General features: G+C 44.5%; 2 pseudogenes; both read right to left on the bottom strand.

Moving 5' to 3' along the window:
• Nucleotides 1–1,613: 1,613 nt before the first annotated feature.
• Nucleotides 1,614–8,347, bottom strand: LOC123060104 (putative disease resistance protein RGA4; annotated as a pseudogene).
• Nucleotides 8,348–10,906: 2,559 nt separating this feature from the next.
• Nucleotides 10,907–20,592, bottom strand: LOC123056719 (putative disease resistance protein RGA4; annotated as a pseudogene).
• Between the last annotated feature and the right edge of the window lie 2,922 nt (nucleotides 20,593–23,514).

Below are 23,514 nucleotides of genomic sequence, written 5' to 3'. Positions count from 1 at the left end.
GGATTGCTGCAGCGTGGCCGGCGGGGCTTTGCGGGCCCGTTTGGGTCCGGACGGGCCAGGGGTGGCCTGGTGTGCCCTGCTGCCGCGTCCGGCCGGTGACCGCGACGGTGCTGGGGGCTCGAGCCTCCCGCACGTTGGCGGGGGAGGTGGGTCCCTCCTGCTCGGTAGCGGTGCCGCTGCTTCCGTCGTTTGGCGTTTCTCTTTGGGTCTCTTGGCCTCATGGTGGTGTTCGCAGTGAGGCGGCATGGGTGGTGGCGCAACCGTGATGGTGCAAGGTGGTGGGCGGAGGTTTGGCTGGTCGGCTTCGGTTCGGTCGGGCGGCGGGGTTTGGAGTGTGGGAGAAATCCTTGCCGGTCTTCGGCTCCGATGCGGTGACGCCTGCAGGTGCCACCATTCCTTCCTGGAGGGTGTCGTTGTTATCCATCCTCCAACTCCCTCCGCGTGCCGGGGGAAACCCTAGGATCCGTCCGGGCAGCAGCGTTGTCGGCGTCGCATTCCCTCTTGGGGGTGCTGCTGGGTACGCGGCGGACCGAAGCCTCGGGCTATGGTGGTTTGTCTCCAGTGGGCGCAGCGGTGGCGGGTCATCCATGCTTGGTTGAGCTGCCGTTGTTGGCATTTGTTTCTTCTTTTTTTTTTTTGGGCTTGTTGTGCTGCTCGCCCCAGCGATCTGTAATCGGTGTTGGTTGCTTTGGAATACAAAGCGGGGGGAAACCCTTTTTCGGTAAAAAATATATGTTTATGAAACAAAAAAATGTTCTGCGCATTTAAAAAAATGATCATGTATTCACAAAAAAAATATTCATGTAATTAAAAATGGCATGCCTTTTAAAAAATAATGTTTGTGTAATTTTTAAAAAGTGTTTGCACAATTTTACAAAATTGTGTATTTTCAAAAATATTTATGCATTTCTCATAACAAGAAACCGAAAATAAAGAAAACCAAGAAAGGAACATAAAAAAGAAAAGGGGAAATTAGGAAAGGAAAAGAAAAGAAATAGAAAAGGGCAAGCTTTGCTCAGCAGGTGCAGGCCACCACTATCCGCATTGCATGTTCAAAATTTGGAAGACTGCTTTCAAGTGGGGGTCTCAACTTCTGACTGAATTTTGTTCATTATTTTAAACTGGCGCAAATCAATAATTTTCAGCTAAGCAGGGCAAATCTTTCACCCCTTAATTCTGCACTGCATTGCACTAAATTGAGTTGAGAAAAGAAGATACTAGCACTAAAGAGCATTTGAATTGGGCCAAACTATCGCTATGGCAGATCGTGTACTGATGGCTTCTGCAATTTCCCTTACTGTTCTTCAGCTCCATTGCAGAGAAACAGAGGCTGCCTATTGATACTTACACTTCGCTCAGATAGCTGCTGCAACAAGCCGGGATATGTACATTACTGGTCATGATTTCAAGTAATATACACAATCGCTCTGGTGATAGATCAACACAGGTTTACAAGGAACAGAATGCTCTTCCTTCATGACTGGGTCACACAGGTTTGGTCTTACAGGTTACACAGGCAAAGCATCAGGCCCAAGTTCAGAAACAAAATAAAACAAAATTCATCGATGCCATTCAAAGAAAAAACCATGCCAAGGCGAAATCCACCGGTTCAATTAAGAGAACGATACCATGCCACACTGGTTTAGTACTGCAAAAACCACTAGCCCCAAGTTCAGAAATAAATAAGTGAAACAATACCACACAGGCAGGAGATTCAGTACAGCAAAAGCCTCTGGCCCAAATTCAGAAATAAACAAAACGAAACTCGATACAGTATTTCCTGGGCACCTGCCCAAAGGAAAACAGGACAATTTCTTTCTTCACCGGCTCGTTACACATCCATAAACAGGGTACTTGTGCATCTTCAACATTGACAAGCTTCCTCAACTTACTACTCCCTCCGTCCGGAAATAGTTGTCATCAAAATGGATAAAAGAGGATGTATCTAGATGTATTTTAGTTCTAGATACATCTTCTTTTATCCATTTTGATGACAAGTATTTTCGGACGGAGGGAGTACGTCTTGTGCTTTGCACGTCAAAGCTAACGCGCCACCAGTCCTGCACTGCCAACGGAAAAGACTGAAAAAATTAGCAGCTATGACAATTCACAAGTACTTGAACGCATATGTAGGACAGAGGCATCCATCACAAAAAGAACACAAAGACCTTCGATCATGTCCGTACAGTTTCTGTGGGCAAAGCAACAACATAATCACAAACAGATTGGTACAATTTTGTACTAGGGTATAGTTTGTAGCTATAATTTTTTAGTCCTGGACTATGTCACATAAAGAATTGGGGTATGGTTCGTCTGAATAAGAGATCAGATGCCTGAAAAAACTATAACTGCGCATATCTGTGAATGGTGATGCCAATGTTATAGACTCTACCAGGATAATTATGAGAATGTAAGCAACACCATGGGTTTCCAATGCATGCTAGCTAGAGAAAGAATACACATAAGTAACGTAAGAGCAACATTTTATGACACTTAATAACTTGCACGCTTGCAGTCTGCTGCCAATGGACATGTACTAACTCCGGAATAGTCTGTAAATGGTCTAAGCATTTCTGTTGCATAAGCATATATAATGGCATACAACTGGACAAATATACAATAAAAATGTAACCAACCAGTATGCAGTGTTCATATATACCTTGAGCCATCTAACAGCTAGACAACCGTGGAGACATCCAGGTCTTCACCATGAATTCGTTGGTGCTGTTCATGAAACCCAGGCACCCAGCCGGAAGAGACCTCTTGCATATCCACCGCCAACCCTAGTTGTTGCAAATTGCCCAACCCCTCTACATGGCTTAAGTTTGGACAACCTAGTACATGCAGGTATGTCACTTGAGCGAGGTTGCAGATCCTCTCCAGGCCTTCACAATCTTTTATAGAAAGGAGCTCGGGAATATTTGGAAAGTCCTCCACCGCCTTCAAGTTGTTTATTCCAAATAATCTAAGCTCCTTCAAGCTGGTAATGTCCTTTCCAAGCTGTCGTGGGAGAGCCCTCAGCTTCGGGCAATCTTCTAGGTGCAACCCCACCAAACGAGGTAGCAGTTGCAACCTTGCAGATTGGGCATCCTCTTTTCGAATATCAGCAGCTCCATCCTCGCCCCTTTCATCATTAGCAGCAACTTCTTCCTCAAAAATAGACCACACCTCCCAGTTGGGTATATCCATGAAGATCAACCATTCAAGTTTAGGGAAAGAACCAACTCATTACACACAGGATTACCCTTCTTGCAGCCAACAAATTGAGGTCCAACCTTGCTAACTGCATGTGCTCCATCAATTCTCAGATATTTCAAGTTGGGTAGCTGCCAGATTGGTGGAAGTTCCACACATGATCGTACATTTCGGAGTCTGTGAATACAAACATGTGGTACCAAACCAGGTGGGATACTGCCGACCAAAGAATCTAGAAATACATAGGTCTTCCAGGCTGTGTGGAGGTATTAGCTTCTCAAATACCTTCTCAGTATTGCTAACATCTTCTTCTGAATATGATCCCTCTCCATGTTCATTTCACTCTAGTACTAGTTCTTTTAGATGCTTTTTGTCTGTCAGCACTGCATATGTACTGCAATGAGCAGCTCTTTCCAATTTAACAATAGAAAGAAACCTCATCTGCGACAAAGAAGACAACTCTTCCAACTTCCATCCATCTTGTACGTCAGCATTATCAATTCCATCAACAATGGGATAACCCCTTCCAAAAGTGAGGAATTTCAGTTTCCCTATCCCTTTTGGAACTTGATTTATTTCTGTGTCAAAAAGATCAAGACATCTTAAACTGCTCAACTGGGTCACTACGGAAGGAAGATTGTGCAGATGATGACACGATCTCAAGCTCAGTACTTGAAGGTTCTTTAGGGAGCCAATGGATTCCGGAAGACAAGATATGCCAGTGTAATCTAAATTAAGTAGCCGTAGATGTATCAGTTTTCCTATATAGTCTGGAATGCTTTGCACAAGTGTGTAATTTAGTACCAAAATACGAAGAAGCAGAAATCTCTTGAACAATGTATCCTCAATTCTCCGTGGAAAGTCCTGACCTTAACATCCACCTTATCCACTCTAGATAACACCAACATATCCTTCTTAGTAACAGCAGTAACACGTCGCAGTTTTGACATATTTACACCCCTTAATGTTTCAACATCTCCAATAAAACATTCTTCTCTTGATATGTTCAGTGCAAGTTGTCTTAAGAGGTCATGCATTTTGGAGGCAACCATGCCAAAATATAAGATATCTGCTTGGAGGAGATTACGGTGGATTAGCTCGTAGTAGTACTCTTCTGCTACATCTTCTATTAGTTGGCCTTGCCGCTCCTCTATGAATCCTTCAGCAATCCATAACCAGGTAACTTTATTACGCCAAATGATAGAATCTTCAGCATACAGAGCACAATATAGGAAACACTGCTTAAGACGATGTGGTAACTCATCATAGCTTAGATACAGAGATCCTTGGATTTCATCCGAGATCATGTTGTGGGAGCCAACATATTTGTCCAAATACTTTCTCCACTCATTCTCCGTCAGATCTCTGCTTGCCAATGCACTAGCAGTTACCTTGATTGCAAGAGGGAGGCGACCGCATTTACGAACAATCTCAATCCCTGTGTTTCTCAAATTCTGCACTTCTTTCTCTTCATCAATGTTCATGCTCTTCCAAAGTAGCTCCCATCCCACCTCTACTGACATGAGATCAACTCGATGGATATGCTGCACACCTATTCTCCTTGTAATTTGATCATCTCGTGTGGTTACCAATATTACTCCGGATGTTGTTTCATGTAATGCAGGCCTTAATAGATCCATCCATACATTGGAATGCCAGACATCATCTAGAACCAGAAAGAAACTCTTCCCTTCAATTGTTTCTGCAAGCTTCCTCTGGAGCTCGGTTATGGTTTCACCTTGCTCATGATGCACACCAATATTCCGGAGAACCTCTTTAAGAAGAGTTACTTCATTGTAGTCTTGTGAAACACAAATCCATGCGTGTATCTTGAAACTTCCTTTTATTGTTTGATCATTGTATATTTTCTGAGCTAGTGTTGTCTTACCAACTCCTCCCTTTCCAACAATAGCAAGCTTGTAAGACTTACTTTTCTTGTGGGCAACAACTAAGTCCACCAGCTTCCTGCTAGCATATTTGATCTCCTTCCCCACAAGGTTGGGCTCGACAAGGTTGGAGCTTCTTATCAGTTTGGATGTTGCAACATTTCTGGTAGGCTGTATATTAGTGTCGAGTGTGAAGAATACCGTGTCCTTTGAAATGTTCTCTATTTTTTTGTTGAGGCTTCTAATCCGAACAGCAACATCACGACGTGACCAGATGTTACAAAAGCAAGAGGAAACCGAGAGGCCTTTACATGCAGCCGATGTGGTTGATGATGATGAAGGATCGTCAGGTAGTAGCTTGCTTCCTTTACACCTAGCCACGTCCAGGATTTCATCAACATCATATATAACATCTCTTAGTTGGCCGAGCCAATTGTTTACTGCTAGCTCTTTTGTCCTCCTTTTCTCAGCATCGTATATGCAACACTGTATTAGTTCTACTCGCTGCAGGACTTCTCTGAGATCTTCTTCCACGCCAAGGATTAGTATGGCCTCATCGGTAATGATGTTTTGCAACTTATTGGCACATGATCCAAGCAAAGATGCAAGTATGGCTGCCATGGATCAGACAAACTCGGCAACGGAGATCCACCAAAAACACCCAGGTGACTTGCTTCAGTGACTGGAAACTGGAGGCTGGAAATGAATGCACAATATGTGTCAGCATGCTTTCCAAATGAGACAAGTCTCCAAAATCTATACCGGTATAAAAGAGTGCATATGTACAACTACAGATACATTACCCTGAATAGGGCCACATATTGAGGTCTGAATCCCTGGGCTGGCACTCTGGCATTTCTTTCTTTGTGCTTGCAAATTTACATGTGTTTTAATTCTGCTTCTTAAAATGGTTTACTAGTTTGCTTGGGTCACTAAATGGCAGCTGCATAGAGGCATACATACTGAACCATGGAAAATGTTGCATTGAGTTAATAACAACAAGTGGTGCATATGGCTGTGTGCATCGTGTGATGCAGAGGCCGAGGTGCTCCCCTTTTGTAAAAAAACAACAACAAGTAGTGCATAGAAGCCATATATTTGTTTGTCTGACCCATCTTATTCCTGATCGGTTTCCCATATGCTAGCCTAGAATATATGATAATTTATTCCATCTTAGTTATGAAAGTACGATAGCAAGTCTTTATCTTACGAACTACTCTTCCAAGAAGGAAAAACTGTCGATAGTAAGAACCAATAGAGCTCATCTTGAAGATGCAATTCGCTCCTATGGTCATCCAATTCCTATTTTTAAAACCTCACAAGGCTGAGAACGCAAGCTAATAGGAAAACAGAGAATAGAAGATCACCGGTCAATCGCTAAGAGAATACCATTGCTGCTGCTACACCTGCAATATAAAGATAATACATTGCTGCTGCTACTAAAGAAGTTGCATTTAGTTACTACATACATTGATACAGATAAATCATCCAGCTATTTATTTGTGTTTGCCTTATTCATCTTAACTCTAATTGGTTTCATACATGCTAGCCTATCAATCATCATAATTTATTCCACTGTAGTCTTGAAACCAAAGTCGCAAGCTCTGTAAAGTACGGTAGCAAGTTTTTACCTTATAAACCTGCAGTCTTCTAGCCCATCTATAGTTTTAAAGATCTCGCAAGGCTGAGTGCAAGCTAAGAATCGCAATAGATAACAGAAAATTATCAGTCAATTACCAGGGGGAAACCATGCTGCTGCACCTGCAATGGGTGATACAAGATTATTGACCAACTAGTGAACAAAACAAAGGAGTACCAGAAGTGCAGGTAACTAAACTGAATATACATGTGCCTGGATATGGAGGGTAGCTAAACTGAGAAGCTACTGACGGTCATTTCAATCAACCGGGATCAAGACAGAAACTTCATCTGCTTGCAGTTGCAGGAACAAACCAGTCAAGAGCAAAGGACAGCTAACTACCCTCCTCTGATTTCTTTTTGTGGCCACGCACCGCAGTCTACAAAGGCGGCCAGCTGGAATTGTCTTCTTAAAAGAGGTTGGCAAGCTGCCTATTGGCTGTTTATTGTCATTGCTCTTTTAATTGACCAATAGCATTGGCGGTGCCAGTAATGAATAGACTAAGTTTGGCCCATATAAAGTACATTCATGAATTTAATTTGTGTGAACTACATTTTGGTGATAGTTTATTGACACTTACGCACGCCGCCGTAGAATTATAAGTTCATCTTTTTATTTTTATTTTGTGTGAGCAAACATGAATCGAGTTAGATCATGCCACAAATACGACAGTTCCGTTGAAACGCAAGTATTGATCCCAAAAATTATTAAATGTAAGTCTTCTAAAATATAACAATTAAAAATAGAGGGATAATGTTTTATGTTATACAGGGAGCCAGTTGTGACTGAGGATACGTGCAGCAGTTTGCATAGAAAAAACTTTATTGAGGTCTAAATTCTTAATCATTTGGCATTCTTCCCTTTCAAAAATTTCGGTTGTCAATTTACATGGTTTGCTGGTTTTTTTTGGTCAGTTAAAGGGCCATGAGATGGTGGCCTCCACACCAAACTACTACTGAAAATGTTGCATTGAGTTACAACATACAGTTAGATACAGACTGATCAACCAGCTAATTATTTGTGGTTGTCAAATCCATCTTAACTCTAATCGTTTTCCGATATGCTAGCCTATAAATCATCATAATTTATTCCCATGTAGTTATGAAACTAAGGTCTGAAGCTCTCTGAGGTACGGCATCAAGTCTTACCTTAGAACCAGTCTTCCAGCCTATCGATAGTTTCAAGATCTCGCGAGGCAGAGCGCAAGCTATAAAGAAAATAGATAAAAGAAGATTATCGGCCAATCAGCAGGAGAAAACCATGCTGCTACACCTGCAATAGATGATACAAGATGATCGACCAACTATTGAACAAAACAGATAGCTAAACTGAATGGAAAAGTTCTGGTTGTCAAAAAAAAAGAAACTGAATATATATACCTGAATACAGGATTACTTCAATCAACAGTGATCAAGATAAAACTCCTCTGCTTGCAGTTGCAGAAGAAGGGAATGAACGAAATCTTCAGATTTCTGAGATTTTGTGATGCCTTGCCTGGATGGATAGCAGAAGCATACTAGAGCCAGTAGATGATAAATACAAGTCAGTATTTTGGCCCTCCTCTGCTTGCGCTTGTGGCCACACAACACGGTCTTTAAATGCGGCAGCTGGAATAGTCTTCTGAAAGAGATTGGTGAGCTGCCCACTGGCTGCTTATTGTCATTGATATTTTATCGACTAGTAGCATTCGTCGGTGCCGTTGAATTGATTAAGTCTGGGTCAATATAAATTATATTCATGAATTAATTCGTGTGGCCTGTACTGTATTTCGACGATAATTCTTTGAGACTTATGGAGGCCACTGTTAAATTCTGAGTTCATGTTTTCAATTTTTTTTGTCAGCACACATGAATCAGGTTAGGTCATTCCATAAATAAGAACAATTCTTTTTAGGGAGGCAATTTTTTTGTTGAAATGCAAGTATTAATCCCTAACCAATTTAACGCATTTAAATACAACAATTAGAAATAGAGGGATATTGTTTTGTGAGTATCTTGGCCCTCCTCTGCTTGCGTTTGTGGCCACGCAGCATGGTCTTTAAAGGCGGCCAGCTGGAATAGTCTTCTGAAAGAGATTGGCAAGCTGCCCACTGGTTGCTTATTGTCATTGATGTTTTAGTGACCACCGGTAGCAATTGTTGGTGCCAATGATGAATAGATTAAGTTTGGACCAATATAAATTATATTCACGAATTAATACGTGTGACCTGCTCTATATTTTGGTGATAATTTATTGACATTTATGAAGGCCGCCGTTAAATTCTAAGTGCAAGTTTTTATTATATTATTGTGTGTCAGCAAACATGAATCCGGTTAGCTCATGCCACAAATAGGCAACAGTTTGTTTGAAACCAAAGTATTGATCCCAGAACCAATTAAATGCAAGTGTTTTTGAACAAAACAATTAAAAACAGAGGAATGATGTTTTGAGTAATACAGGAGCCAGCTGCAGTAGTTTGCATAGAAACTGTAGTGCAACAATACCACCTCTATTTCTAAACGTAAGACGTTTTTCCAGTTTAAATTGAACTGCAAAAACATCTTATATTTAGGAACAGAGGGTGTACATTTGCAGGCAAACAGTCTAATTAATCTTCCATGCAAAAAAAAGGGGTAATAAATCTAATATAATCATTTCCTTCCTACTAAACGGCCATCCTGCATTTGTACTCAACTAAGATGCGTATAAGATGCATCCATCTGCATCACAGCAGACACTTAATTGAGTTCAGAAAAGATAGTACTGAAGAGCATCATTGCATTTGCAGAGAACAGAGCTTGTGTCTTTCTGAGAGCTCACGCTTCTCCCTGGACAAGATAGCTGCTTCAGAACGTACTTGGGCGCCTCCGTCGTCGTCAAAGGCCTCCCCTTGCTCAAGTTCAAGAGCTCTGGCGCAGGATTTTGCTCCTGGAGCTCAGCAACAGCAACCTTCGCCGCACCGCACATGTTCGTGCCGTGTTTATTCTGCAGCCGTGTCAGGTCGGCATCATCTTCGTCGTCCATCAGACGCCTACGATTTCCTTCACCATTTTACACACACAGGTGTGGCGATACATACAGGTTACACACGTTCTGTGCGGCGAACCCCCAAACAAAGAATGAAAATCATGGAGGTTACATACAAAGAATGAAACCGTGTCACGCACGTAGGTACAGTGTGCAGCAGATAAATAAATTTTCACGCATACGCATACACAATTACACATAAACACCATCGGTCGGCTTGGGGCGATGGCGGGCTTTGCTCAGTGTGCTCAGACAGTTGCAAACTGAACCGTGTCCTCTGAAAATAAAACCTGTGTTGATTGCAGTCCATCCATGAGTGCAGTAACCTTATTAGTCTCACACACAAGATTTAAGTTTTGATTACATCTAATCCATGCAGCATGGGAGTAAAAAAAATACTACATACACGAGATGCACCTCGCTTCAGTTTGATTACATACAACGGTGCATTAACCAAATACTATATCCAGTTCTTCCCAACTAAACTAAACGGACACTGAGCCTGCCTAACAGTAGCCAAAAACAGATCAGCCACTTAGCTTAAACCAGAGTGCAGTGCAGTGCAGTGGAGTACGTTTCCGTAAGTAATTAAAACGCCGATAAAACGTCAATAGAGTATCATCAATCTTCATCACACAATAATTTAGTTCAAAAAGAAAAAGATAGTAGTACCACTGAAGAGCACTGCACTAGTAAGTCTCCATTGCAGGGAAACAGAGCTTGCCCCTTTTACTTCACCCTCATCCGGTCATCCCGCGTGTATATATGTCTCCTTGAACAATTACTTGTCGCCGCCTTCCACCATTCACCGATAGCATCAACTCTAAGAGGAAGATTTATGATAATGTAAGCAACAACATGGGTCTCCAATGCATATTAGTTAAGGAAGGAAAGCACATGAGCAATTTAGAGCCAAATCATATGGCACTTAACAACTTGTATGTTTGAACTCTGCAGCCAATGGACATCTACCAGTTTTGGAATGTGTACAAGGTTCAGGCATTTTGGTTACGTAAGCATATATGGTGGCATACAGCTGAACAAAGATGCAATTTGTGCATGAATCTACTGAGGTAGAAAATTGAATTGTGAGAAAGTGAATCATGGCTGCTAAAAGAATCAATGACACAAATACTAAATATAGAATCAGTTTGTGGTGTTCAAATATACCTTGTGACATCTAACGGGTCCATGTGTAGATATCCAGGTCTTCGCCATGAAGTTGCCGGTGCTGCTCTTGAAGCCCAGGCACCCAGCGGGAAGAAACCTCTTGCATATCCTCGCCCAGCGACAACTCCTGCAAGCTGCCCAGCCCCTCTACATGGCTTAAGTTCAGACAACCACGTACTTGCAGGTTTGTCACTTGAGGGAGGTTGCAGATCCTCTCCAGGCCTTCACAATCGCCAATAATAAGGACCTCGGAGAGCACTGGGTGATCCTCCACGGCCTTCAAGTTGTTTAGTCCTCTTAAATTGACCTCCTTCAAACAGGCCGTATCTTTTCCAAGCTGCCGCGGGAGATCCCTCAGCTTCGGGCAGCCATGGAGGAACAATTTCACCAAACGAGGCAGCAGTCGCAGCCTTGCAGATGGGGCATCCGCTTTTCGAATATCAGCAGCTCCATCGTCTCCCCGTTCATCAGCAGCAACTTCTTTATCAAAAAAGGACCACGCCTCCCAGTTGGGCATATCCATGAAGATCAGGTGTTCAAGTATAGGGAAAGCAACCAACTCATTACATACAAGATCACCCTTCTTGCAGCCAACAAATTCTGGCCCAACCTTGGTAACTGCATGTGCTCCATCAACTCTAAGATATTTCAAGTTTGGTAGCTGCCCGATTGGTGGAAGGTGCACACATGATCGTACATTCACGAGTCTCAAGTGTACTAATGAAGACAACTAATGAAGACAAACAGGCGGTAGCAAACCAGGTAGGATACCGCTAGAGAGGTCAACTGGACACTGAGTGTTCTGGATATTGAGTTCGTACCTGATAAGGTCAACTGGACCTATAGGGGAGAGGTGTTCCCACTAGAGATCAAGTTTGAGGACACTGATTTATTTGCTGATGTGGTTAATGGTAACGAAGTTGACATGCAAGACAGTGATGGCAATGCGGGGGCCAAGGGGGCATCGTCAGATGAGCCCACACACGAGGGGTCTAATGGTTCTCATCCAGCTACTCAGTTGCCTGGGGATGGGACCGGGGTTGAGCCCGCAGCATCACCAGCGGTGCCCATGACTACTCTGCGTTTTGGGTCCTTTGAGCCAGCCTCGGCACCTCCCAGGCTATGGAGTGACCGGGTAGATTCTGATGATTCTCTTGAGCACACGCTCCCTCCGTTGGAGTTCGAGGGGGATGCTGGTTTGTTTGTTGGACGGCCGGCAAGTTCTTTGGTCGGAGCTACGGAGAGGAGGCCGGAGGGTGCTTCTCTTGTCCTGGCGCCTCACGTGGACGCGACTCCGGTGTTGGCGACTGCGGGCGGGATGGGTCGTGGGGGAGGAGGTTCGGGGCAGGTGGCCTCGCATTCTCCCATCCCCATCCCGATCTCGGTGGCGTCGGTGACGCCGGCCCCGAGGGGGTCGGCCGGTGCTGGGAGCGGGAGCCCGAGGCAGGCGGTCTCGGCTCCTGCTACTCCGATGGTGGCGGTTACCACCGCGGCAGCATCTGCGTTGGGAGGGGTGCTGTGGCAGGAGGCCCTGGCTCCTCCTTCGCCCACGACGATTAGGAGGACCGTTTCTCCCTCGCCGATGGCTCCTCCGTCTGAGCCGACGGCTGGGGTGGGAGGAGAGCGCGGGCAGGCGGCCCCCGTCATCTCCTCTTCGCTCCTACCCATGACCGGGGTCCCTAGTGTGGGACTCCCGTCTGAGGGGATCGGGAGCCCGCAGACGCCTTCTCTGGTAACCTCGGTAGACCCTTTGAGGGACTCTGAGCCAGGTTTTACTAGGAAGGAGGTTGTCGCGTTTGGCGGGATCCCGGACCCTATCGCCGAGGGGAGACGGATGAGTGCTCGCATCCTCGATATCCATGAGGTGGATGATATGCAGCAGCAGTGCGCTATGAGGGCGGCCAAGCTTCAGGAGGCTGCTTTGTCTTCTGGTATGTCCGTCAACTTATCTAATTCCTTATTGCATTTTTCTAATGAGGAGATTATAAATAATGCAAACCAATTAGGAGTTTCACTAGGTGATACGGATAGTGAGATTACCAATTCGGTGAATGATTTATTAGATTTGGAGGCGGAACGTGCCTTAGAGACTATTCGTAATCTTGCAGCAGTTAAACCAATGAATGATGATGAGATTGATGCGTTAGGGGTTAGAGTGCTCGATAATCTATGTGCGGATCTAGCACCCCCCAATCATGACTCTAAGGAAGATGATATACCCCTAGAGAATGATGATAGTAATATATGTGAACCCGGTTATGAGGACCGGGCGACAGAGCTTAGTAAACCTAAGCGTAAGTGGAAGCGGAAGATCTATCCCGATTCTGCAGTTCGTAGGAGTGCTAGGATTCGTACCACTAAAAAATTCCATGATGAATTATGAGAGGAATTTTTTGGAATAGCAGAGGTCTGAAGGACTTGGCTAAAAGAAGATTCCTTGCTGAGGCAGCTTTAGAGCAGAGGTTAGATTTTGTTGCTCTATCGGAGACGGGTAGAGATAACTTTGCACCCCAGTTTCTCTCTTCTCTGGTGGGTGGTATTGATTTTGATTGGCATTGCCTCCCTCCGCGAGGAAGATTGGGTGGTATCTTACTAGGTGTGAGATGCGATTCGCTTGAAGTCCGAAGTGTAGTGATGGGCGACTTCACGGTGAAGTTTCGAGTCAGGTCTAGGATAGATGGTTTTAACTGGGCTTTGGTGGCGGTGTATGGTGCCGCACAGCCCGAGCTTAAAGCGGAGTTTCTGGCGGACCTAGTTCGAATCTGTGGGTCAGAACAACTTCCAATTTTAGTTGGAGGTGATTTCAATATCATCAGGAGGAGAGAGGAGAAGAACAATGATAACTTTGACAGCAGATGGTCGTTTATGTTCGATACCATTATTGAAAGCTTGGATCTGAGAGAGATAGAGCTTTCTGGTAGAAAGTTCACCTGGGCTAATGCTCTGCCAAACCCAACCTATGAGAAACTTGATCGAGTTCTTGCGAGCGTGGAGTGGGAACAAAAGTTCCCTCTGGTCACGGTGCAAGCTCTTTCGAGGGGATTATCTGATCACACCCCATTGTTCGTGGACTCAGGTGAGCCGAACCATGTGGGTAACAAGAACACCTTCTCCTTTGAGATGTCATGGTTTGAACGTGAGGGGTTCTTGGACTTGATTGCTAGGGAATGGGATAGAGGTGTAGGAGGCAAGACTGCGATAGAGCGTTGGCAGAATAAGATTAGGCATTTGAGGAGTTTCTTGCGGGGTTGGGCTAAGCACCTCAGTGGTGTGTATAAAATTGAAAAGGATAGACTCCTTACTCTTATACAGGCCCTGGACATACAGGCCGAATCCAATATTTTATCGCCAGCTGAGCTCCAGGTTAAAAATGAGGCGGAGAAGAGGTTGAAAGAACTGCTCCGCGAAGAAGAATTGAAGTGGGCTTTGGGTGCTAAAGTCCGCAAAGTGGTCCAAGGGGACGTGAATACTCAGTTCTTCCATTTGATAGCTAATGGCAAGCACAGAAAGAAGCGTATCTTTCAGCTTGAGCAAGACGAGGGTACTATTTTAGGTCAGGATAACCTAAAAACATATATTACCGACTATTATAAGCAGTTATTTGGACCTCCGGAGGATAATTGTGTGTCCCTCGATGAGTCCAGGACTGAGGATGTGCCTCAGCTATCGGCTGCCGATAATGATATTCTGGTTGCCCCGTTCTCGGAGAAGGAGGTGTTTGATGCTATTGCACAGATGAAAAACAATAAGGCTCCCGGACCGGATGGATTCCCGGCAGAGTTCTATAAAAAGTGCTGGCACATTATTAAGGGGGATTTACTACCTATGTTCCATGATCTGTTCTCTGGACAACTTCAATTATTTCACTTGAATTTTGGGACTATCACACTGCTTCCCAAGAAGACGGATGTGGTGAGAATTGAGCAATTCAGGCCGATCTGTCTCCTCAATGTTAGTTTCAAAATTTTCACCAAGGTCGGGACTAACAGACTCACACAGATTGCGCATTCTATGGTGCAACAGTCTCAAACTGCTTTCATGCCGGACAGAAACATCCTTGAAGGGATGGTCGTCCTGCATGAAACACTCCATGAAATCCATTCCAAAAAATTAGATGGAGTAATTTTTAAGGTGGATTTCGAGAAAGCGTACGATAAGGTCAAATGGCCATTCCTCCAACAGTCATTGCGTATGAAAGGTTTTGATGAAGCCTGGCGCCGACAGGTTGAATCATTTACACAAAAAGGTAGTGTGGGAATTAAAGTTAATGATGACATAGGTCATTACTTCCAGACACATAAAGGCCTAAGACAAGGAGATCCGATGTCCCCTATCTTGTTTAACATTGTGGTGGATATGTTAGCAATTTTGATAGGAAGGGCTAAGGAAAATGGTCAAGTAGGTGGATTGGTACCTCATCTCATTGATGGAGGTGTATCCATCCTTCAGTACGCTGATGATACAATCATCTTTCTGGAGCATGACTTGGCCAAGGCGAGAAATATGAAGCTTGTGTTATGCCTATTTGAACAATTGACCGGGTTAAAGATTAACTTTCATAAGAGCGAGCTGTTCTGTTTTGGTAGGGCCAAAGATGAACAGGAGGCTTATAGGCAATTGTTTGGATGTGAGTTGGGAGAGTTACCCTTCTCTTACCTGGGGATTCCAATCCACCATCATAGGCTGACAAACAGAGAGTGGAAGTGCATCGAGGACCGATTTGAGAAGAAAATGAGTTGTTGGAAGGGTAAGCTCATGTCATACGGAGGTCGATTAATCCTGATTAATTCGGTGCTCACGAGTATGCCAATGTTTCTCCTATCGTTCTTTGAGGTCCCAGTTGGTGTTAGGAAGAGACTGGACTTCTATCGATCGCGTTTCTTTTGGCAGGGTGATGAGCTTAAAAGAAAATATCGACTTGCTAAATGGGATATCATCTGTAGACCGAAAGACCAAGGGGGTCTAGGTATTGAGAATCTAGAAGTTAAGAATAAATGCCTTCTTAGCAAATGGCTGTGGAAGCTCTCATTGGAGAATGATGCTATGTGAGCTCAAATCCTTCGCAGCAAGTACCTCCAGACAAAAACTTTGTCCTAGGTTACTGTCAGGCCGACCAATTCGCCTTTCTGGAAAGGCTTGATGAAAGTCAAATAGTCATTGTTTAATAGGACGAAGTTTGTTATTGGAAACAACATGAGTACATGTTTCTGGGAGGATACTTGGCTTGGCGAGACACCCTTGGCCATCCAATATCCGTCTTTATACCGTATTGTTCAACGACGTGAGGTGTTCGTTGCATCGGTCTTTCAATCTACCCCCATTAATATTTAGTTCCGACGAACGCTAGCAGGCAATCGTTGGGAAGAATGGCTCCATCTAGTTAGGAGATTGATGGAAGTCCAGCTTTCACAACAACCCGATGAATTACGCTGGAAATTGACTAAGTCTGGAGTATTTACGGTTAAATCAATGTATATTGATGTTATTAATTCGAACTCCATTCCTACGTCCAAGCATGTTTGGGATGTCAAAGTTCCTTTGAAAATAAAAGTGTTTATGTGGTTTGTCCATAAACAAGTTATTTTAACTAAGGACAACCTGATAAAGCGTAATTGGACAGGACCTACTAGGTGTAGTTTCTGCGATCGGGATGAGACTATCAAACACCTCTTTTTTGATTGCCCGTTGGCCAAGGTACTTTGGCAGACGGTCCACATTGCTTTTAGTATCAATCCACCGAACTCTGTTTATGCGTTATTTGGGACATGGCTTAATGGGATTGAGCCTGACTTAGCGAGACATATTCGGATTGGAGTTTGTGATTTGCTGTGGACTATCTGGACTTGCAGAAATGATTTGGTTTTTAACAGAATATCATGTATACATTTTTTGCAGGTCATATTCCGAACTACGGCACTGATCCGTTCGTGGTCGCTACTCACCCAGACAGAGGCCAGAGAGCATTTGGTTACTGGGTCTTTCCGCTGGGAGATGGTAGCTCGGGATATCTTCAACCGGTTTGGATGGCGGTCATGTAATAGGATAGGCATTTAGTTTCCCTATCTAGTTTTAGCCAGCCGGTTGTGGCGTCTTTTCTTGGCTAGTTGGTGTCTCTAGCCCCTATTGGCTCTATGTGAGCTGTATGTGCTTTTTATTACTTTTGGAGACCTTTGGAACCATGTTGGCACTACTTTATTTGGTTAATAAGATGGCCGTATGCATCTTTCTGATGCAGAGGCTGGGGAATCACCCCTTTTCCAAAAAAAAAGGTAGGATACCGCTGACCGAAGAATCGTAAGATAAATAGGTCTTCCAGGTTATGCGGAGGTATTAGCTGCTCAAAGATCTTCTCGGATTGCTAACATATTCTTCTGAATATGACCCTCCTCCACATTTAGTCCATTCTAGTACTAGTTTTTTTAGATGTCTTTTGCCTGTAAGCACTGTATTTGTATTGCAGTGAGCTGCTCTTTCCAATTTAACAAGGTGAAGATGCCTCATCTGCGAGAAAGAAGACAACTCTTCGATCTTCCATCCATCTTGTATAACAGCATTATAACTTCCATCACCAACAAGATAATTTCCTAAATAAGTGAGGAGCTCCAGTTTCCCTATCCCTCGTGGAACTCGATTTATTTCTGTGCCAAAAAGGTCAAGACATCTTAAACGGCTCAACAGTGTCATTGCTGAAGGAAGACCATGCAAATAGTAACACCATCTCAAGCTCAGTACTTGAAGGTTCTTTAGGGAGCCAATGGATTTCAGAAGACAAGATATGACAGTATAATCTAGATTCAGTAGGCGTAGATGTATTATTTTTCCTATATAGTCCGGAATGCTTTGCACAAGTGAGTAATTCAGTACTAAAACATGAAGGAGGAGAAATCTCTTGAACAGTGTATCCTCAATTCTCTGTGGACCCTTAACAGTTAGGAAAGTCCTGACCTTAACATCCACCTTATCCTTGCTAGGCAACACGTCGCAGTTTTGACATATTTTCACCCCTTAATGATTCAACATCTCCAACAAAACATTCTTCTCTTGATATATTTAAAGCAAGCTGTCTTAAGTGGTCATGCATTTTGCATTCAGCCTGGTCAAAACTTGTAATATCTGGCTGGAGGAGATTTCGATGTATTAGCCCATAGTAGTACTCTTCTGCTATGTCTTCTAGTAGTTGGCCTTGCTGCTCCTCGATGAAGCCTTCAGCAATCCATAACCGGGTAACTTGATTACGGTGAATGATAGAATCTTCAGCATACAGAGCACAATATAGGAAACACTGCTTCAGACGATGTGTTAACTCATCATAGCTTAGATACAAAGCTTCTTCTATTTCATCCAAGAGCATGCTCTGAGAGCCAACATATCTGCCCAAATACTTTTTCCACTCATTCTCCGTTAGATCTCTGCTTGCCAAAGAACTAGCGGCAACCTTGATTGCAAGAGGGAGGCTGCCACATTTATGAACAATTCCAATTCCCGTGTTTCTCAAATTCTGCACTTCTTTCTCTTCATCAATGTTCATGCTCTTCCAAAGTAGCTCCCATCCCACCTCTACTGACATGAGATCAACTTGGTGGGTATGGTATACACCTATTCTCCTTGTAATTTGATCATCTCGTGTGGTTACCAATATTACTCCGGATGTTGTTTCATGTAATGCAGGCCTTAATAGATCCATCCATACATTGGAATGCCAGACATCATCTAGAACCAGAAAGAAACTCTTCCCTTCAATTGTTTCTGCAAGCTTCCTCTGCAGCTCTGTTATGGTTTCACCTTGCGCATGATGCACACCAATATTCCGGAGAACCTCTTTAAGAAGAGTTATTTGATTGTAGTCTTGTGAAACACAAATCCATGCATGCAACTTGAAGCTTCCTTTTACTTTCTGATCATTGTATATTTTTTGAGCTAGTGTTGTCTTACCAACTCCTCCTGTTCCAACAATACCAAGCTTCTAAGACTTACTTTCCTTGTGCGCAAGCACTAAGTCCACCAACTTCCTGCAAGAATGTATCATCTCCATCCCCACAAGGTTGGGCTCAACAAGGTTGGAGCTTCTTATCAGTTTGGATGTTGGACCATTTCTAGTAGGTTGTATACTAGTGTTGAATGTGAAGAATATCTTGTCATTTGCAATGTTCTCAATCTTGTTGTTGAGGCTTCTAATCCGAACAGCAACATCACGACGTGACCAGAAGTTACAAAAGCAAGAGGAAATTGAAAAGCCTTTACATGTGGCTGATTTGCTTGATGATGAAGAAGGATCAACAGGAAGTAGCTTGCTTCCTTTACATCTAGCCACATCTAGGATTTCATCAACATCATATATGACATCTCTCAATAGGCCAAGCCAATTGTTTATGGCTAGCTCTTTTGTCCTCCTTTTCTCAGCTTCATATATGCAACATTTTATCAGTTCTACTCGTCGCAGGACTTCTCTGAGCTCTTCTTCCACCCCAAGGATTAGTATGGCCTCATCTGTAATGATATTTTGCAATTTACTGGCACATGATCCAAGCAAAGATTCAAGAATGGCCGCCATGGATCAGAGAAACTCGGCAAGGGAAATCAAACAAAAACACCACAGTGACTTGATTCTGAGAATGGCAGAAACTGGAAGCTGAAAATGAATGCACAAAGGTATCTCAGCATCCTTTCAAAAATGAGACAAGGCTCTATAGATACACTAGAAGATATTTCTACTGAGTTTCTATTTACATTTAGAATAGATTTTACATAATGAAAGCTATGTATGTAACGTACAAACTGATTCAGCACCTTGAGTAGCGCCATGTATCGAGGACTAAGTTCCTGAGCTGACACTGAATCTTTTAATTTATTTTTTGTGCTTGCAAATTTACATGTGTTTCAGTTTTTCATGCAAAAATATTTATTGGTTTGTCTGGCCCAGTTAAGGGCGCCATTCAATGGCAGCTGCATAGCAGTCTACATATCGATCGAATCACAGAAAATATTGCATCGAGTTATATTTCTACTGTTATGTTACAACAGATAGATTGATCATCCAGCCAAATTTTTGTTTTTCTGATCTATCCTCTTGATGAGTAGCCCTAATGCTAGCCTAGAAATCATGAAAACTAATTTATTCGGTTGTAGTAATGATAGTTAAGTTGATTGCAAGTCATTACCTCACAAACTTACTTTTCCAACTAGGAAAAACCATCAATAGTAAGAATCAATATGAAGTGATCATGCATCTCGAAGAAGCGATTTGCTATGATGATCAGTCCATCTCCCGGCTTTTAAGATCACGCAAGGCTGAGTGCAAGCTAGAATCAATCAAATAGACCGTCGAAGATTATCAGCCAATCACCAAGTGAAAACCTTGTTGCTGCTAGCCTGCTACACCTGCAATATCAAGATAATACAAGATTATCACATAACGCCCAATGTGTTATAGATCCAGAAGTGTAGAACATTGAGATCGAATACATACCTGGATACGATGGGCCGGTAACTCCACAGGATCAAACGACGAACATAAGCGGACCAAGACAAGCTTCCTCTCGGTGCGAAGAAGAGTAAGAATAGAGCAGAACAAAATATTCAGCAGATTGGTGAATGAGGCAAACTCGGCATGGAATTTCTTTGCTTTGAAGCAAGAATTAGCCGCATAAGTCTAATCGTGAAGAAGGCTTTGGTGCTGGCTAGAAGAGAGAAGAGATGAAGATGCACATCTTTGTTTACTTGGACATGGGGCTAACTAATGATCCCTTCCTTCAAACCATTCCAACAAAAGCAAAAGCACTCAAGGTGGATCACTTTTTCTTTCTTGGTGATTGAACCTGATGCCTTGCCTGAGCCAGTAGCAGAACATACTAGAAGCCAAGCAAGAGCAAAGCACTCGGTTTGAATTAACTGGATACCAAAGCAACACTGGCGGATGGAACCTCCCCCGCTCCTCCCCGCTCCCGCGGCTCGCCCCGCGCGTGCATCTCGGGAGATCTAAATCGGCCGCCGCCACCGCCGCCTCGTCAACATCTCCTTCCCCTTGCCGCCGCCGGAGTGCGCCCGCTGGGCGAAGCCCGTGCGGCGCAGGCGGTGGCGGGGCACTCCCTCCTTCCTCTAGTCCTCGTGGCGGCGGCGCAGGTCGTCTGTTCGGGGACAAGGGGCGCCTCATCTGGCTGGTCTCCCGGAGGCAGGGACGGCTGGATCCAGCGGCGACTGGGCTAGGAGGAGGTGGTACGGTGCGGAGGCACTGGTGGCGGGGTTTCGGTCGAGGTCGTCTTCAATCTCGATCGGGATCTTCATCGGGGGCATCGCACGGCGGTAGGACCGGATCGGCGGCGGCATTACCGGTTCGGCGGAGGGCTCCGTTCCAGCCAACCACGAGATCGGGACGCCGTGGCTTCCGGTGTAAATCGCGCCTGACTGTGGTCATGGCGGACGATGGCGGCATCTCGAACATCGTTCCCTTCTCGAGGCATCGTCGTTGCAAGTCACGTCAACCTGATTGGAAGGTTCCGGGTGAAACCCTAGATCTGGATCTACCCGATCGGACGATGGCGACGTTTCGATGCCGTTCTCCCTCCTGGGGGCATCATTTTGGAGCAAGTGTTGGCTGGAGGGGACAAGAGGAGGAGCGGTGTGGTATTTAACACGTCGACAACGGCGGGTCTCAGCGGCATGGAGCAATGGGTCTCGCCGGTGGGCGTGTGATGATGGACAAGCGCAGGATGGTGGCGTTGTTTGGCATCGTGGTAGTGTCGACGACAGCTAGACCGGGCAAGGTACATGCAGCAGTATAGCACTAAAGATGGATTGGTGGCAGGTGGCTGCGCCGGCCTCATCCCCGGCAGGCGTCGAGGTTGAGGAGTGCGCCGGACTGGTGGGTACCCCATACCCGGCAGGCGTCCTGGTTGGGATGTCAGGTCTTAGATGTTAGGTTTGGCTTGGCTGCGAGGTCTCACTACAAAAAAAATACACTTCCGTGATGATATGTGTTTGTCACAGTAGGTCGCGTTTTTTGTCATGCATGTATATCCATGACAAATTTATGACAGAATCAAGATAGTTATACATGTGTTGTCGTAAAAGTGTTCCAGGACATTACCAAAATTATCATCACGGAAGTGTCCACTTCCATGACGATAAATCGCGCATCACAGAAGTGCTTTCATCAAGGGTGACCGACACGTGGCATCCACCCTAACGGAACGCCGTTAAGCTATCGGGTCGGGTTTTGGATCCGATAACCCATTAACAACCCCGACCAATGGGAAATTTCCACATGTAAAATTCTTATTGGCCGGACGAAACACGTGTCAGCTTGTCAATGGGTCAGATAGGCGCCTATGATACGTCGACACGCGGCACGGCCCAACAGAGGCCCATTCCTGTGAAAAGACCAGCCCGTTTGACTTGGTCAAAAGGTGGCGGGCCGGCCCATGGAAAGCCTGTTAACGGCCTGTTCGCATATAGCCCATTTACAGCCCGCTAACCCAAGGCCCGTTACGCCCTATCCAAATTAGGCCTAGTAGCGTCATCTAGGCCATCCAATATGATTCCAGCCTGTTTTCACTTCTGGCCCATGTATGGCCCATGACGTCTTTCGCCCCATATGAGGCCCTATGTAACTCTTGGCCTACTAATGGCCCGTGGTGAAACTGGCCCGTAATGAACAGTCTATCACTTTACACCCATTAACGGCCCGTGGTGAAACTGGCCCGTAATGGACAGTGTATCACTTTATACCCATTAACGGCCCGTTATTCCGTTGGGCCGTTTCCAGCCCATGTTATCTTTCGGCCTTCTCAGAGCCCATTTATTCTTGGGCTCATTTCCAGCATTCGTTTACTTACGGCCCGTTACTGTCATTTTCTGCTTGTGGGCCAAATTCAGCCCGTGGTTACAGTCGGCCCGTTTGTGGTCCGTTAATTCGTTGGGCCGTTTTCATAGCGTCATCAAATACGGCCTATTAACGATGGCCCGTTATGGTCGGCCCATGAACGGACAATTCCAACTCTAGCCCATTTACGGCCATAATGCGGCCTGTTATTGGCCCATGTTTGGCCAATCGATCATACGATCTGTATAAGGCCCATTGATGATACGGCCCGTAGAAGGTCCATTGTTTCTACGGCCCATAGAAAGCCCATTGTTTCTACGGCCCGTAGAAGGCCTACTGTTTCTACGGCCCGTAGAAGGCCCACTGTTTCTACGGACCGTAGGGGGCCCAGTGTCACTACAGTAAATATTAGCCCATGGTTATTGTGGCCTAGTTTTAAAAAATAGGTTATTGCAACCACTAGCAAACCGCGGAAAAAGAACTGCACTGACTACAAGCAAACAAATAAACAATAGAACAAGGAAATAAATAAGCAAGCAACTTATGCAAGGATATCACGGCTATTACACATATTACATCCACTAGGCATCGAAGTTCGCCACCAGTGCAAATATAGGGAACACAACAGCATATAAACGCCACAGCAAAACAAGTCCAGAACTGAAATCACTTCAGAAGAGCTCAAGAAACAATATCCTGGGTACCCATAATGCTGGCAAGATGCTTAGCAAGCTTATTAACTTTCTCTTGTTTGGCGCTTAAATCCTCCAGCGCTTGCTGTTGCACAAGAAAGTACACAT

This window comes from Triticum aestivum, chromosome 3A (genome assembly GCF_018294505.1).
Source record: "Triticum aestivum cultivar Chinese Spring chromosome 3A, IWGSC CS RefSeq v2.1, whole genome shotgun sequence".
Taxonomy (NCBI): Eukaryota; Viridiplantae; Streptophyta; class Magnoliopsida; order Poales; family Poaceae; genus Triticum; species Triticum aestivum.
This window is presented reverse-complemented; position numbering and strand designations above follow the sequence as displayed.